At 38.2% G+C, this 14,251-nt stretch overlaps 1 protein-coding gene across 4 annotated transcripts in view; it reads left to right on the top strand.

Annotated features, from left to right (window-relative positions):
* Positions 1 to 14,251, top strand: part of RALY (RALY heterogeneous nuclear ribonucleoprotein) — a 2,391,440-nt gene that overhangs the window by 610,461 nt on the left and 1,766,728 nt on the right. The gene's annotated exons all lie outside the window — the stretch shown is intronic.

Here is a 14,251-nt window from a genome sequence, read left to right as displayed (position 1 = left end):
ATCTATCTGTATATCTGTCTATCTAGCCTTTGCTGACCAGTTTAGTCACATTAGGCTATTGGTCTTTTCTCATGGGAGACCCAAGGTTGTAGTCATATCACTAGAGGGCATTTGGCCGGGGTATCTGGGAGCTTCCCATTCTCTTTTTAATGGATGCTGTGAAATCTTTTACATCCACCTGCACTGCCACCAACTCAAGCAGATGACATCTCAGTTTAATGTCTCAGCTATTAATCAATGCATATTTATTGTTTTGGAAGGCATGCTGTGATAGGAAAAGTGCTTTCTGACTGGAATATCCTTGTTAATGCTAGTGCTAAGAAGGTCAGTGCCTTCATGTTGAAGTAAAATCGAATGTTAAGCATGCTAGCGTTAGATGGCTGAATGTTATCAGTAAAGCAGGATGCAGTGTCCAATTTTACCTTCTAATTATTAATTAGTTTTTAATACTTTCTTTATCCTTTTCAAGATCATGGGAAGCCAAAGCCAATCCTGGTAAGCAAACTCCACACAGAAAGCACCCTAGACAGGAATTGAACCAGGCAATGAAGTGCTATGTGTTAACAAACCTCGCCACTGCACCAACATGCTGCATACCCTTGGCATCTTGCAGTATCCCGTGTTAATGCTTCCTGCAGTCGACATATATCTGAAAACCCATTTCATTAATATCATTAGCCTGCGTGCATAACGGCTTGATATTTACTATCCACATTGTACAAACTGGCTGCATACACAGTCCTTTAACTATTCTGCAGCTAATCACAGGTGATGAAAGGTTTTTGGCCTTCAGGTATGAGACTGTCATACCATTAATATTCCCTTCTCAGTGTAACACTACAATAAGGGTGAGATGGGTAGTAGATTGATATGAGAGCAATACCAATTATGTTTATGGTTATACTTCTGTATTTTTCCCATCTAGCAATAAATTCTACACTGTTACAAAACACAGGCAGATATAGTGTTTGTTCTTAGTCAGTTGTTCTCTAATACTGCACATTCTGATGTCTAAGCTATTGATGGCAGCAACAGCATCATATGCCCCTGGAGTCCAGGACAGTTCACTTCACTAAGCTGTGTGTCTGTCTTGAGTACTTTTAAAAGCAGAAAACAGACTGACTGACAAGCCGATAAACACACCTTGTTCACTAGACCCCCCACATTAATCTGTGTTAGCCTCGCCTTGTTCACTAGACCCCCACATTAGTCTGTGTTAGCCTCGCCTTGTTCACTAGACCCCCGCACATTAGTCTGTGTTAGCCTTGCCTCGTTCATTAGACCCCCACATTAATCTGTGTTAGCCTTGCCTTGTTCACTAGACCCCCACATTAGTCTGTGTTAGTCTCTCCTTGTTTACTAGACCCCCACATTAGTCTGTGTTAGTCTCGCCTTGCTCACTAGACCTCCACATTAGTCTATGTTAGCCTCGCCTTGCTCACTAGACCCCCACATTAGTCTATGTTAGCCTTGCCTTGCTCACTAGACCCCCGCATTAGTCTATGTTAGCCTCGTCTTGTTCACTAGACCCCCACATTAGTCTGTGTTAGCCTTGCCTTGTTTACTAGACCCCCACATTAGTCTGTGTTAGCCTTGCCTTGTTCACTAGACCCCCACATTAGTCTATGTTAGCCTTGCCTTGCTCACTAGACCCCCACATTAGTCTGTGTTAGCCTCGCCTTGGTCACTAGACCCCCACATTAATCTGTGTTAGCCTCACCTTGTTCCCTAAACCCCCACATTAGTCTGTGTTAGCCTTGCCTTGTTTACTAGACCCCCACATTAGTCTGTGTTAGCCTTGCCTTGTTCACTAGACCCCCACATTAGTCTGTGTTAGCCTCGCCTTGTTCAGTAGACCCCAACATTAGTCTCTGTTAGCCTCGCCTTCTTCACTAGAGTCCTACATTAGTCTGTGTTAGCCTCAGCCTCTTTTTCTATTTTTTCCTGCATTTGTATGAGCTTATCTGTATTTTGTGACTTTTAGTTTAAGTTTCTGTACATCTATAGTTATGTTAAAACATTTGCCAAAAGGGGGCAGCCAGGTGTCTCCTCGGAGAATATAGAGGTAGCTCTGTATCCATAACTAATGCATGTCTTCTGTGTCTTTGTGTACCCAAGACCCCAATATCAGGTATAACATTTTCATCTCACATTATTTCATGTTGCAACACATTCTGCTTTGTTTTAATGATTCTGAATTTGTTATTTTTTGAAAGATCATAGAAGTATTTGGAATTATCCTCCATATATAAACATGAAGGAGTTTTAGAGGTTAGTCACCTTTTCCTGGCATCTTATAAAAATAATAAAGTATTCAGTTCAACAATGAAACATACAGGAATTAGAATATTCATGTTTATCTCTCACATTTGTCACCTTTTCCTGGCATCTTATAAAAATAATAAAGTATTCAGTTCAACAATGAAACATACAGGAATTAGAATATTCATGTTTATCTCTCACATTTGTAAGTGGTTGCTATAGCAGCAATGCATATTGCTTCAGTGGCTAAGAACAAAGAGGGGTACATAAAGGTAGTGCTGCTGTTTGAGCTTCATGTGAAATAAAGTCACTTATCTCCTCAGTGCGCACTGCTTAAAAAAGCAGGTGCTCCCTTAAATGAGCTGTGTCTGCTGCTCAAATCCAGTGTAACAAGTGAAAACATTTCAAGAGAGGAAATCTTAAGGGAGGAAGTCTGTATCGGCATGACTGTAAAAGTTTAAAAAATCTTGCAGCTGTTGCTAACTAAGGCGTGATATTAGTATAAAGATTGTGTTAGTAGGAATATTAACACAAATCACAAGATCTCGTTTGCCAAATTGTTATTGCTTAATTTTTTCTAACTCATAAAAAAGAGCAAAATAATAATAATAATAATAACAATAATAAATCAGGGAGTAAGAAAGAAACTCTAAAAGCTAAGAGGTATGCTTTTACACTTCTAATATACTGAGCCCTGATCAGGTCACACTTTGACTACTCTCTGGAAGCCATACAAGGGAAAGGACCAGAGCCAGATCATGGTCAAATGTGGCCCTAGGCAGGGTAATAGATTGGAGCCCCACAGACCAGCCTGTCCTGAGCAACACCCTACTGCCCCACAGCAGCTGCCTCCCCAGCCATTCCAGTGTTCCATTACATGGCTATTTCTTCCCAATGACCATAAGTGCAGTTCAAACCTATTATTGTACATAGTGTTTTCTTATTTACTTCTACATTGATCACAGATATTCAAAAAGTAGCACAAACACTAATAGCTATTTGCTAAACAAGCAGTACAGTCTCACAATGAAAACATTCTTAGCATGAGCAGTAAACTTCTCTTCCATTGAAACTCAAATTAATTGAAATGACATTAAAGCCCACATTCAAATAAAAAGCGTCTAACCAGTGGAGAATCAAGTCTACCTTTGGGCTGTTTTCAAACCATATGCTCCTTGCACACATTTTTCTAGGACCACTTATGCATGTATGTGTTCTTATTCACCCTCCTGATTATATACATTATATTCCTTGTATAAATATAGCACCATTTGTTAGAGTGTTTTAAACTTGTAGTTTTGAACATTGTTCCAGTAAGCAATGAAACAAAATGTATGACCCAGTCATGATAAAACTGCCCATTTCAGAACATTTTCACCATAAAAGGTCACTCAAATTTCTGTCATTACAAACCACCAGTATCAGTTAATAAGCACAGTCTCTGGAAAAGTAAAATTCATCTGAATACTTCCAAATTAAAGAGATCTGTAACTAATAAAGAGGTTGCTACTGGCAAAGAACTTTACATTTCAGCATCTCATCTACAAATTCAGTAACTGTTGCCCTTGAAGAATTAATTGTCTACATTATATTAAAATAAATCAGTAAACTGGTAATATTGTAATAGGGAATGACTGACCGACAAGTTCATAGTTACTAGGCATCTCATACAAAAGAGGACACAGTCAGGAGTGCAGAACCCCTATTCCCCATTAAAATGCACCCAATAATCCATAATTAAAAGGGCAGTGCAATACCAGCACTCCATCTACATGGTGTGGGAGTAGAAGCCACAGTCTTTTGCACCAAAGGCAATTATGCTTGTAACACTGCTTTCAAATTGTACAGCACAGTCAGTGACTGCCATTTGCTAAACAAAACTGTTAGTTGCACAGTGAAAAGATATTCAGCATGAGCAACAGTAACCCTCTCTTGCTTGAATCTCACAATTCCATGAAAATGCACTGAAACTCATAATCCCTTGAAAGTGCACTGAAACTCATAGTTCACTTAAAATGTACTAAACTTAAACTCACAATTCTGTCAGCAGTCTGGTAGTTGGTGTACTGGATTCAGGCTGCTGTCTCCACTGAAGCTCATAATTCCTTCAGCAATCTGGTAGTTGGTGTAGGGGGTTCAGGCTCTTGCAGGGTCAAGGGTCAAGCCTTATCAAGTTAATAGACTAACCCCCCCCAGGCCATTACATACTATATGTACATACCTCTCAACCTCTTAGCACAAGAAATCTGGACAAAGCCTAAAATAATAGGGAGAACAAAGATCCCAAAATAGGGACAGATTATAAATATTGTTATTACAGACTTAGAAAGGTGCGAGAATAACAGCATTTGTCTCAGCCTGCATTTTTCTGAAGAAAATGAAGTCTGAAACTAAAATGTATTACATTATTTAGTTAGTTCAATCCTTAGTAAAGTGCCAGAAAATCTTACATTTTATAAGGAATAGGCCAAAAATATGAATAAAAAATCTGGATACCTCTCAACATCTTTGTGCAAGAAATCTCGGTAAAGTCTAAAATAATGGGGGATACAATGGCACAAAATTAGGGATAGATTTTAAATATTTCTCTTTTTTAACTTAGAAATTTGCTAGAATAACAGGCTTTGTATTAGCATGCATTTTCTGAAGGATATGAAGTCTGAAACTAATATATATGTTCATATTTAAGCACTTTAATCCTCTGTGATTTGCCAAAAAAAGACACATTTTATGAAAAGCAGTCCAAAATTATGAGGCTAATCTGAACAGTTCAGAGGTATCTTAAACACATATACACACACACACATACACACACACACACACACACACACACACACGCACACACGCACACACGCACACACGCGCACACACACACACACACACACACACACACACACACACACACACACACACACATACACACACACCTACCCTCTCTCTTCTCTCACACAGCAAAACACACATGCACACACACCTACTCTCTCACTCAGACCTACCTTCTTTATTTCCTCACATAGTAGCACACAGATACACACATTTCACACAGCCATACTCACACAGCCATACACACACAGACATACCTTCTCTGTCATACAACAATACACACACACTATCTCTAATACAAACAGAATGGCTAGTTTACATACACACACTTTCTTTTTCATACAGAAACATTGGACCCACTAGTTCAAATTACACACACACACACACACACACACACACACACACACACACACACACACATATGCACTTACCTTCTCTATAAATGGAATGATTAGTTTAATTTCTCCACATGAGTGCGGAATGGGTTTACAGCCATGTTGGCCTGAGTGTGTGCTTAAAGGATAAGAAGCTACCACCATAGTGTTAAGAAGTACTTTTTTTTTTTTAATGTTGAAGCCTTCAGGCTAGAGTGGGCCCCATAGCCACAGAGCTCTAGGTGAATTCCTGTGTTGCCTAGTGCTGGATCCAGCTCTGGAAAGAACATCATGTTGCTACAAGAAGTTCAGAAGAAAACAGTCAAAATATATTTGGAATCATAATTCTCAACTGTCCTTGATTTTGCCTCATATTTTTGCCCAGTCCCTTGTAAATATTTGATTTGTCTGGTAATTCACTGAGGTTTGCAGTCAGTCAATAGAGTTTAGTAATTCTCATTTGTAAAAACGTACACATTGATGCAAAATCTGTTGGTCTATTAAATTTCTAAGGGAATTAAATTAACATTTAAAATAGTCCCTGATTTGGGTCTTAGATCCCAATTACTGAGCAAAGACATTGAGAGCAATGCTTGGGATGGAGGAGGAAGGAGATGACCAGGAGTTAAAATAATTAGAGCTCTTCTCATTAGAAAGCAAAAATAGACAGGGGACACATGATATGGGTTCACAAGATGTGACATCAATAACATGTGAAGTGGTCATCCTGAAGAAGAAGAAGAATAAAGGTAGGAGTATGGATGAGGGTAGCAGAGTTGATGATAGCTCAGCTGAATGTCAAAGAACACATGGCACTTACTAAAAAGAGTATGTGGAAGTTTCCCTCTGCCTTCGGCAAATTTATCTTAGTATTATAAATACTATTTTGAGTCTACCTGAAACAGGCCATTGGCCAAGTGGGGATAACTTGTTCAGCAAAGTCTAAATAAATAAATAAGTAAATAAACGGCACCTTGGATCTCTAAAGTTCTTCTTCACAGAGAGGGTTGTAGACCTAAAAAGTGGGCTACCAGCACGGGTTGTGAAGAAGAAATCCACAAAGCATTCAAGAGAGTTGTGGTAGGTGGGTAATGCTTAAAGAGGAAGGTAGAAATGGGGAAAATAGACTAGTAAGGGCAGTTTAATGGCAGGAAAGATGGCCTTGTTTTGCCTTGAGCCAATGCCGTGTAATTCAGAGAATGCTTTGTTGTTCACATCCAGGTCATTTTATTCGCTTCTGCAGAGCCAACCCACTTCCCGAATATTCATTAATCTGTCATATCATGTCTTTTATACTGTGTATCTGCATTCAGATGAATGACAGGAATGCAAACGTTAGCTTTCTTGCTTTCATGTTAATCTCCATAACACTGTCAGTCAGGCAGTGTCAGTGCAGCAAGTCTAAGAAAAGTGCAAACTTACTGAATGCAAGTATAACACATACCCAGACAATTTTATTGTGGGGGTCAATGTCATTTAAACCCATTCTATATTATCACCAATAAACTCGAAAACCAGCAAATTCTATATTATGTTTTATTAGTGTGGTGCTCTTCACTTACATAATAGAGTGATGAAGAACACTGCTATGCCATCTGAGCTTAGAAGATCCTTTACTTTGTTTTAATGTCATGTAGCTGTCCGGTTTTCAAGGAATGTTTCCAAACTTTTGGTAACTGTATCAGTATTTTAGTGACTGCATGGGAAGTGTTAGTGATCTATGTATTGTAAATGAAATTCCAGTGACAAGTTAGAGAATGTAAGTATATTTCAGTCTGGTCTTATAGCACCTGAATGCTGACAGCTATATTTGCAGAGTAACATTTTTATTAACTAACCGTGATATTCATATTCATTTGCCTCAACAATATTTGATTTGTTTCTACAACTGTTTCAGTCTAATTGTTCTTAAAGGATGTAATACTGTATGAATCGTTTCCTTGTGAATGTATATTTAGTCCCAAAATACACACTAATAAATGGATAAATGACATAACAACATAGCTATGCTCTTGTTTCTGCAATTAATCAATGTATGGTGCGTTGTATATATATATATATATATATATATATATATTTGGAACTATAGCTGTTTTGTATATGTTTTTGTTTATTTCATCTGAATCATTTTTGCAATCTTGCCTGCTGCTGCCAGTGTATCATTTGTAAGCAGACTTTTGGCATTTTGTCAATTGCTCCTGTTAGCTCAGTTTTGCTGAAGCAGTGCACACACTAAGTGTTGTATACTGACTATCTATTCCCTCCTGACGTATACCTTCAGAGAACAGTCTGCAAGATGCATTCTTCATATAGTCTGCTGCGGGAAGTCTTTAAACTAGAACACTTGCTTACAGTAACTTGACAGGAGAATGAAGTACAAAGTCTGATAATGTTGCTGGGTTTCTCCCTAGAGTTCCCCTTCCCCACCTTCTTGTGCTGTATGTTTACTGCATATCTTTATTATTAATAATAATGTCCGATACTTAAAGCAAAAAGCTAAACGTTCTGGGAAGAAAGAATTATTGCTGGTCAAGATCATGAACATGCTGTTGCTTGCAATTGAAACTGTTATTTCTGCACATCTGTATCTGGTTTTGTACAGAGAAATCCAGAGATCATGCTAGGTAACAAAATTTGACACAAGAACTGATCACTCGCCTCTAAACTGTTGAACCCTTCAGTCTTGGCCAAAGTAAACAATTTAAATAAATGACGTCAAAGCAAAACCGTGTGAGTTCCATACTTCCATGCATCTGGTCCTCATACCTTCAAAATGTATTATATTCTTTCATCTGCCTAAGACCAAAAAAAAGTGTCAGCACACTACCATCACTAAAGATGCAAGCTCCCAGCTTTGCAAAGCCTGTATTATGCACAGTTAGGTTCATTATACTGTTGTGTGGCACAATGAACAAAGGTGCCTCCATGGCTTTCATCTAAGTGAATTTCTAAGCAAAATGATGGGATTCTTCTTAAGTTCATCCTCCCACTGTGATAATGAGTATGTCTGTGATGCTGGCATTTCTATTTATACCCCATGGATTGGCTGCTGTGACAAGCAACTGATAATAATGTCTCACTGCTGTTCAGAGATTTTACCTAGTTTGCTCATTAATCACTCAGATTACACTACTTTAATCCTTTATTTGGGCTTTAAAAACATATATATAGACATATGGCAACAGCTTTTTTTTCCAAATTCTACCACTGGGGTTCAAACCAGATGCAGTTTTAATGGGTATGTCTCTTTTTAACATAAGTCACCAGGGAATATATTATACTATTTGTTAATTATTATTGGTGTGTTCGTTGTATTTTAGTTGCTGTTTTAAAGAAGATACCTTTACAAAACTCTGAGCTAATCCCTTGATAGCAGACTACAATGGATATCATAATACACTGCATTATAGAAGCAGGTTTTTGACAGCCCAAGTAAAGCAGTTTTAAAGTAGACCAATAAAACCTGCATTAATGGAATATGTGAATATTTAATGATTGGGATATAAAATAATTTAAACATTGCTAAGTGTGTTTTGAGCAATGGTTGAGGAATATAAAGTAGGACAAATTTAATTGAAGGGCTTCCATCTGTGATTAGGTTAGCCAGATAACATTTCAATGTGCATTTCATATTCCCTGAGAGTTGTGCATTGCTTATCAAAATGTATGTTGTTTCAACTTCATATTTACCACTGAGCTCCATCGAAGACTGAATCTAACACTTCAACATTTCACCAGTTTGCCTCCCTTCAGCATAGTACTGAATTTTCTAGAAATGACTAGTGCAGCCTTCAGACCAGTAATAGCTGTAGCTTTTTCTTTATATTGTACTTTCTGATAGCATTCAGACATAGTCCATGCCTCAGAGACAGAAATAATTCCATTCACTAGCCTAGTTCTTGTGAAACAGATATGATGGAAATCGTACCAGCACAGCCTTGCTTCGCTAGTCCTTTGCTGCATATAAGTCACAGGATGCCTCCCGGACATAACATTAATCTCTCCACTTTCCTTTTTTCCTAGAAAAGGTATTAACTGGCAGTCTACAACAGTTCAAAGTACTTATAATGGTTTCAGTCACAGCTTGCATTATGGGTAGATGAATAACAAGTACTGTGGAAGCTGTTGTCAATCAGTAACAATTGTGAGTTTGATAAGACCATCCAGGCATGCATTTTCATATCCAGTACAGAGCACCGAAACAATATTAGAAAGGGTAGTACTCAGTATCAGTTATAAGTAATAGAGAATGAAGATGCCATTCATGTTATGACTTACCCGTGATCCATGCATCATGTAGGCTGAGTAGTACACAAACCCAAGAAAACCGGAAGTTCAGCCTGAACCAGTTACAGCACAGTTCAAGAAACCTTTTGCTTAGCCGTTACAAGTAGGTACAACTAAATGCAAGTGTAAGGCAAAGGGGGATTGTGATTTTAAAAAAAGAGCTGAACATAGTGATGTTTTATTTAATTTAAATGAATAACTTGGACACTTATCCAGTGACTCAGCAAAGACCACCTCCCTCCTGACATCACTGTCATGTAGGTGTCTAGAGAGTAGCTCAGTACAGATGGCTTCATTACGTCACCTTGTGCCTTAATGCATACCTGTTAACTGTCCAGATTTTAGCAGAATGTCCACATTTTTGCCACAAGTGTTTGGTCTGTTCCTTATAAAATTTGTGGGGTTTGCTTCTGCAAATCATTGGGGATTTAAATCACTAAATAATTATAAATATTTGAATTTCAGACTTTATAACCTTCAGAAAATTAATTCTAATGTAAAGCCTGTTATTGCAGCAACCTTCTAAGAGTATAAGAGCAACATCACTGTTAGTTTTGATTTATCCAGATTTCTTGCATTAGGAGGTTGAGAGGTATGCAATGCAGTATGTTGAAAATATTAATTAATTAACATTAAGGACTCAATCTGGATTCCTATTTGTGATTTTTTTAGTCTCACAACACTGATTTGAATGAGTGAGTTCAACTTCCCATCTGTAGTGTGTTCCATCATAAATCTTTGTATTTATATAAATTACCAAATGTACAAGAGTATAAAAGCATTCACCAAAACATTCTTTAAAAACACTCCTCAAAATGTTAAATTTGTATTTTAATTTACTAACTGAATATTTTGTACTTTGCCCTAGATATTATATAAGACAGTTTCCTTGGTACATATACTAGATTCTGAAGAAGTCTATGCTGAATTGCAAATGACAAAACCACTTGACCTAATGTCATTTCATTTTATTGTATTTGATATTTGGATGTAGTGAACATTGCTTAATTTTACTAAATACTAAAGTATAGAAAAAGATGATGTAGAATTCTTTCAGACATAAGACTACACCTCATTTGGTTTACTGTTTAATGTTTTCTGGTGGGGTTTGTGAAGGTGCTGTTGCTTGAATCGCTTATCTTGACTTGTTGCTGGATTCAATAACTGCTCCTAGGTGGCACACATCTGCAAACCTTGTCAGCCAGTGCCATTTGGTAGTGACTTTTACTTCAGAAAAGTAGATGCCAAACAGGTGAGGTCCCAAAAAAGAACCCTGAGGGACTCCACTGGTGACTCATCTCTTTGTGGAGATTGGAGATAACTTCCCCTGACTTGATTCTGCATCCTATCTGTGAGCCAGATGGTAATCCACCAGGTGACACAGGGCTTAATTCCCAATTTATTTAGCTTTTCTACCATGCCTGAGTGGGACATTGTCTCAAAAATGTGGTCATTGTCTCAAAAATGTGGTCAGGTTGAGAAGAATGCATTGTGTATAATTTTGCCTTCATCCATTTCTTTTGTGATCATTTCAAAAAAATCCACCAGACTCAGTAAGCAAGACCTGCCTTTAACAAATACAAATTGAGATGGGTCTAGCATTTGGAAGTTCTATGTGTTCTGACTCATTGGTTCTATGATAAGTCTTTGCATGGCTTTGCAGATGAGGCTGGTACTTATGGATCTGTAATTGCCGGGGTCTGTGGAAGGTCTTATACAGGGGAATGACTAGCTGTTCTTCTTTCACTTAGTACAAAACCTGTATGGGGGCTGCAACTGAGCAGTGTTGTTAGCGTTGTAGCTAAATCATGCTTTATGTAACTTACAACATATCCAAGGATATTGCCACGACCTACTGTTGCAGTAGTTTTAGCTTTTGATAGTACTTTTAGGACTTGGTCTTGTATGATAGCTGGAAGCAAGCTAGTTTTAGGTATATCTTGAGGGACAGACAGAGGGAAGATAGGGGTAAAGTTGAAGCTAAATTTATTAGTAAGTTAGCTTCAGCCTGAGTGTGGGTAACATCATTCACAATCAGCTCAGCGCATTGCTGCATTATGCTTTAGTGATTATGAACATAGCTAAAAATGCCTTGTGATTTTCTTTGGCTTGGGTAGCTATTTTGGATTTGGATTTTATTAAGCTCCTGAGTTGTTTTATTTATTTATTTTATTTGACATTTGTTTACTGGGAAAGTGTGACTGGGTATGATTATTTATTTATTTATTATTTATTTTACATTTGTTAACCGGGATGGTCCGACTGGATACATGTCCTTTTTCAGTGGAGGCCCGGGGAGAAAAGCTCCAACAGAGTTACACTGATAATTAGGTACAGTAAATGAGCTGAAAGAACTTAACAAAAACATAGGTTATTTACATACAAGTACAAGACTGCCATTACTATTTCTGAGATTACTACAAATGTAACATTAATAACATATTAGCAAGGACGGTAGGCAGTATAATGACATAGAGTTAGACAGGATACATATTTCTTTATCACAGTATACAAAGTACTTATCATTTTAGCTAGTTGTTTATGTTTTAGTTAATGGCACAGAGCTAGTCTGGGTTTGAGCAAGGACATAGCCAGTGTGACCTGAAGTGGAGTTTTAGACTATTTTTGAATTGACTTAGAGAAGTTGCAAGCGTGATGTTATTTGGGAGAGAGTTCCATATTTTACCAGTGGTGTTGGCAAATAGCGCGTCACCACCTAGGTTGAGAAATTTAGTTGTTTTGACAAGGAGTCTGTTTGCTGAGCGAAGGCAGCTTAGATTGGAGTAGGGAGTCATTAAGTTTTTTAGTGCTGGGGTATTCTCAGGTTGTTTAAGGATTTTGAAGGCCTCTATGAGTTGGGACTGGTGAAGAAGGTGTGGGAATTCTATCCATCCAAGCTTTTTCAGGTTAGTACAGTGGTGTGTTCTCTAGGGTAGGCCTGTAACGAACCTGGTAATGTGATTATAGCAGGATGAGAGCTTGGCCAGATCAGATTTGTTAAGGTGAGTGAGGACAGGAGAGGCATATAGTAGGGTAGAGAGAAGGTGTGAACGGGTTGTGGCTGCCCTTGCATTCGGGGTAAAGAAGGCTTTAATTCTATATAGGGTCCCAAGTTTCTTGTTGACTGACTTAATGGCTTGGTTGATATGTATATCAAATCTGAGTTTATTATCAATGTTTACTCCTAATAGCTTTGTATAGGTGTCTGGGGAGATAATGGTGCCATTATTGGATTTTATAGTGAAGTTTTCAGTCGGAGATCTATTGGTTGGGTAGAAGAGAAGTAACTTGGTTTTGTTTGGATTTAAGATCAGGAGATGGTTGGCAAGCCAGTTTTCTACTTTGGTGAAGCTATGTTGGGTGGTAGTTAGTAGATTTGCAAGAGAGGCATTGGAACATATTATAGTCGAGTCATCTGCATATTGAATGCAGGTGGCTTCAGGGATGACTGTTTGGATGTCGTTTATGAAGACTGAAAAGAAGAGAGGTCCTAATATGGAACCTTGAGCAACTCCTATGGTATTTGGTAGTAGGCAGGAGAGCTTGTTTTGCCACATTACTGCTTGTTGTCTCCCAGTGAGGTAAGCTTGAAACCAGTAAAAGGCTGGAGTATCTAGATACAGGGTTTTTAAAGTATATAGCAGTAACTGATGGTTTACCATATCGAAGGCTTTTGATAGGTCCAGGAAGAGAGCGGAAGATATTTTTTTATTATTCCGGTTAAGATTAATGTTTTCAGTAAAAGAGAGGAGGGCAGTGGTTGTACTATGATGGGGTCTGAATCCATGTTGAGAGTCTGTGAGTAGTTTATTTTGGGTTAGATAGAGCATTAGTTGGTTGTGCATGCACTTTTCCATAATTTTGGCAAGTGTTGATAGTATGGCTATAGGTCTATAGTTGGATAGTTCTGTGGATGAACCTCCTTTGTGGAGTGGAATAACATAGGATATTTTCCAAATTGAGGGGATTGAGGCCTCAGTTATGGTTCTGTTAATTAGGATTGAGATAGGGTGGGCTACGACATCTGCAGCAGTTTGCAGGTATTCAGCCGGCAGAAGATCGGCTGAAAGGGTGGTTGGCTTCAGTTTTTTCAAAAGGGATCTGATAAAGGATGTGGACACTGGCTGGAAGTTAAAAGAGAGTGGTGAGTCGGGTATAGTGTTTATAGAAGTGTGGGGAGGAGAAAGTTGGTTAGCTAATGACTGGATGGTTTCTGTGAAGAAAGTATTGAATGAATTGGCTATATCTTCTTGGCTCTTGTCAGATAATGTTCCTGGGCTCGGAGTAGTGGATTTGCCTGGTTGGAGAAGTTTATTTATGCCTGCCCAGTACTTTTGAGGGTTATTCTGATGTTTATGTTGCAGATTGTAGAAGTAATTTTTCTTATCTAGTATGATGGCTTTTTTAGTCTCATTTCTAAGTTGTTGGAATTTGATACGATCTAGGGGTAGTTTGGTAGTGTGCCATTTATCCCACGCTTTGTCTCTAGTTGTTATTTTGGTTTT

The sequence above is a fragment of the Protopterus annectens genome, chromosome 12.part0, assembly GCF_019279795.1.
Source record: "Protopterus annectens isolate FY-2018-M chromosome 12.part0, PAN1.0, whole genome shotgun sequence".
Classification (NCBI taxonomy): Eukaryota; Metazoa; Chordata; order Ceratodontiformes; family Protopteridae; genus Protopterus; species Protopterus annectens.
Note: the sequence above shows the minus strand (reverse complement) of the source record. Positions and strands in the feature narration are given on the sequence as shown.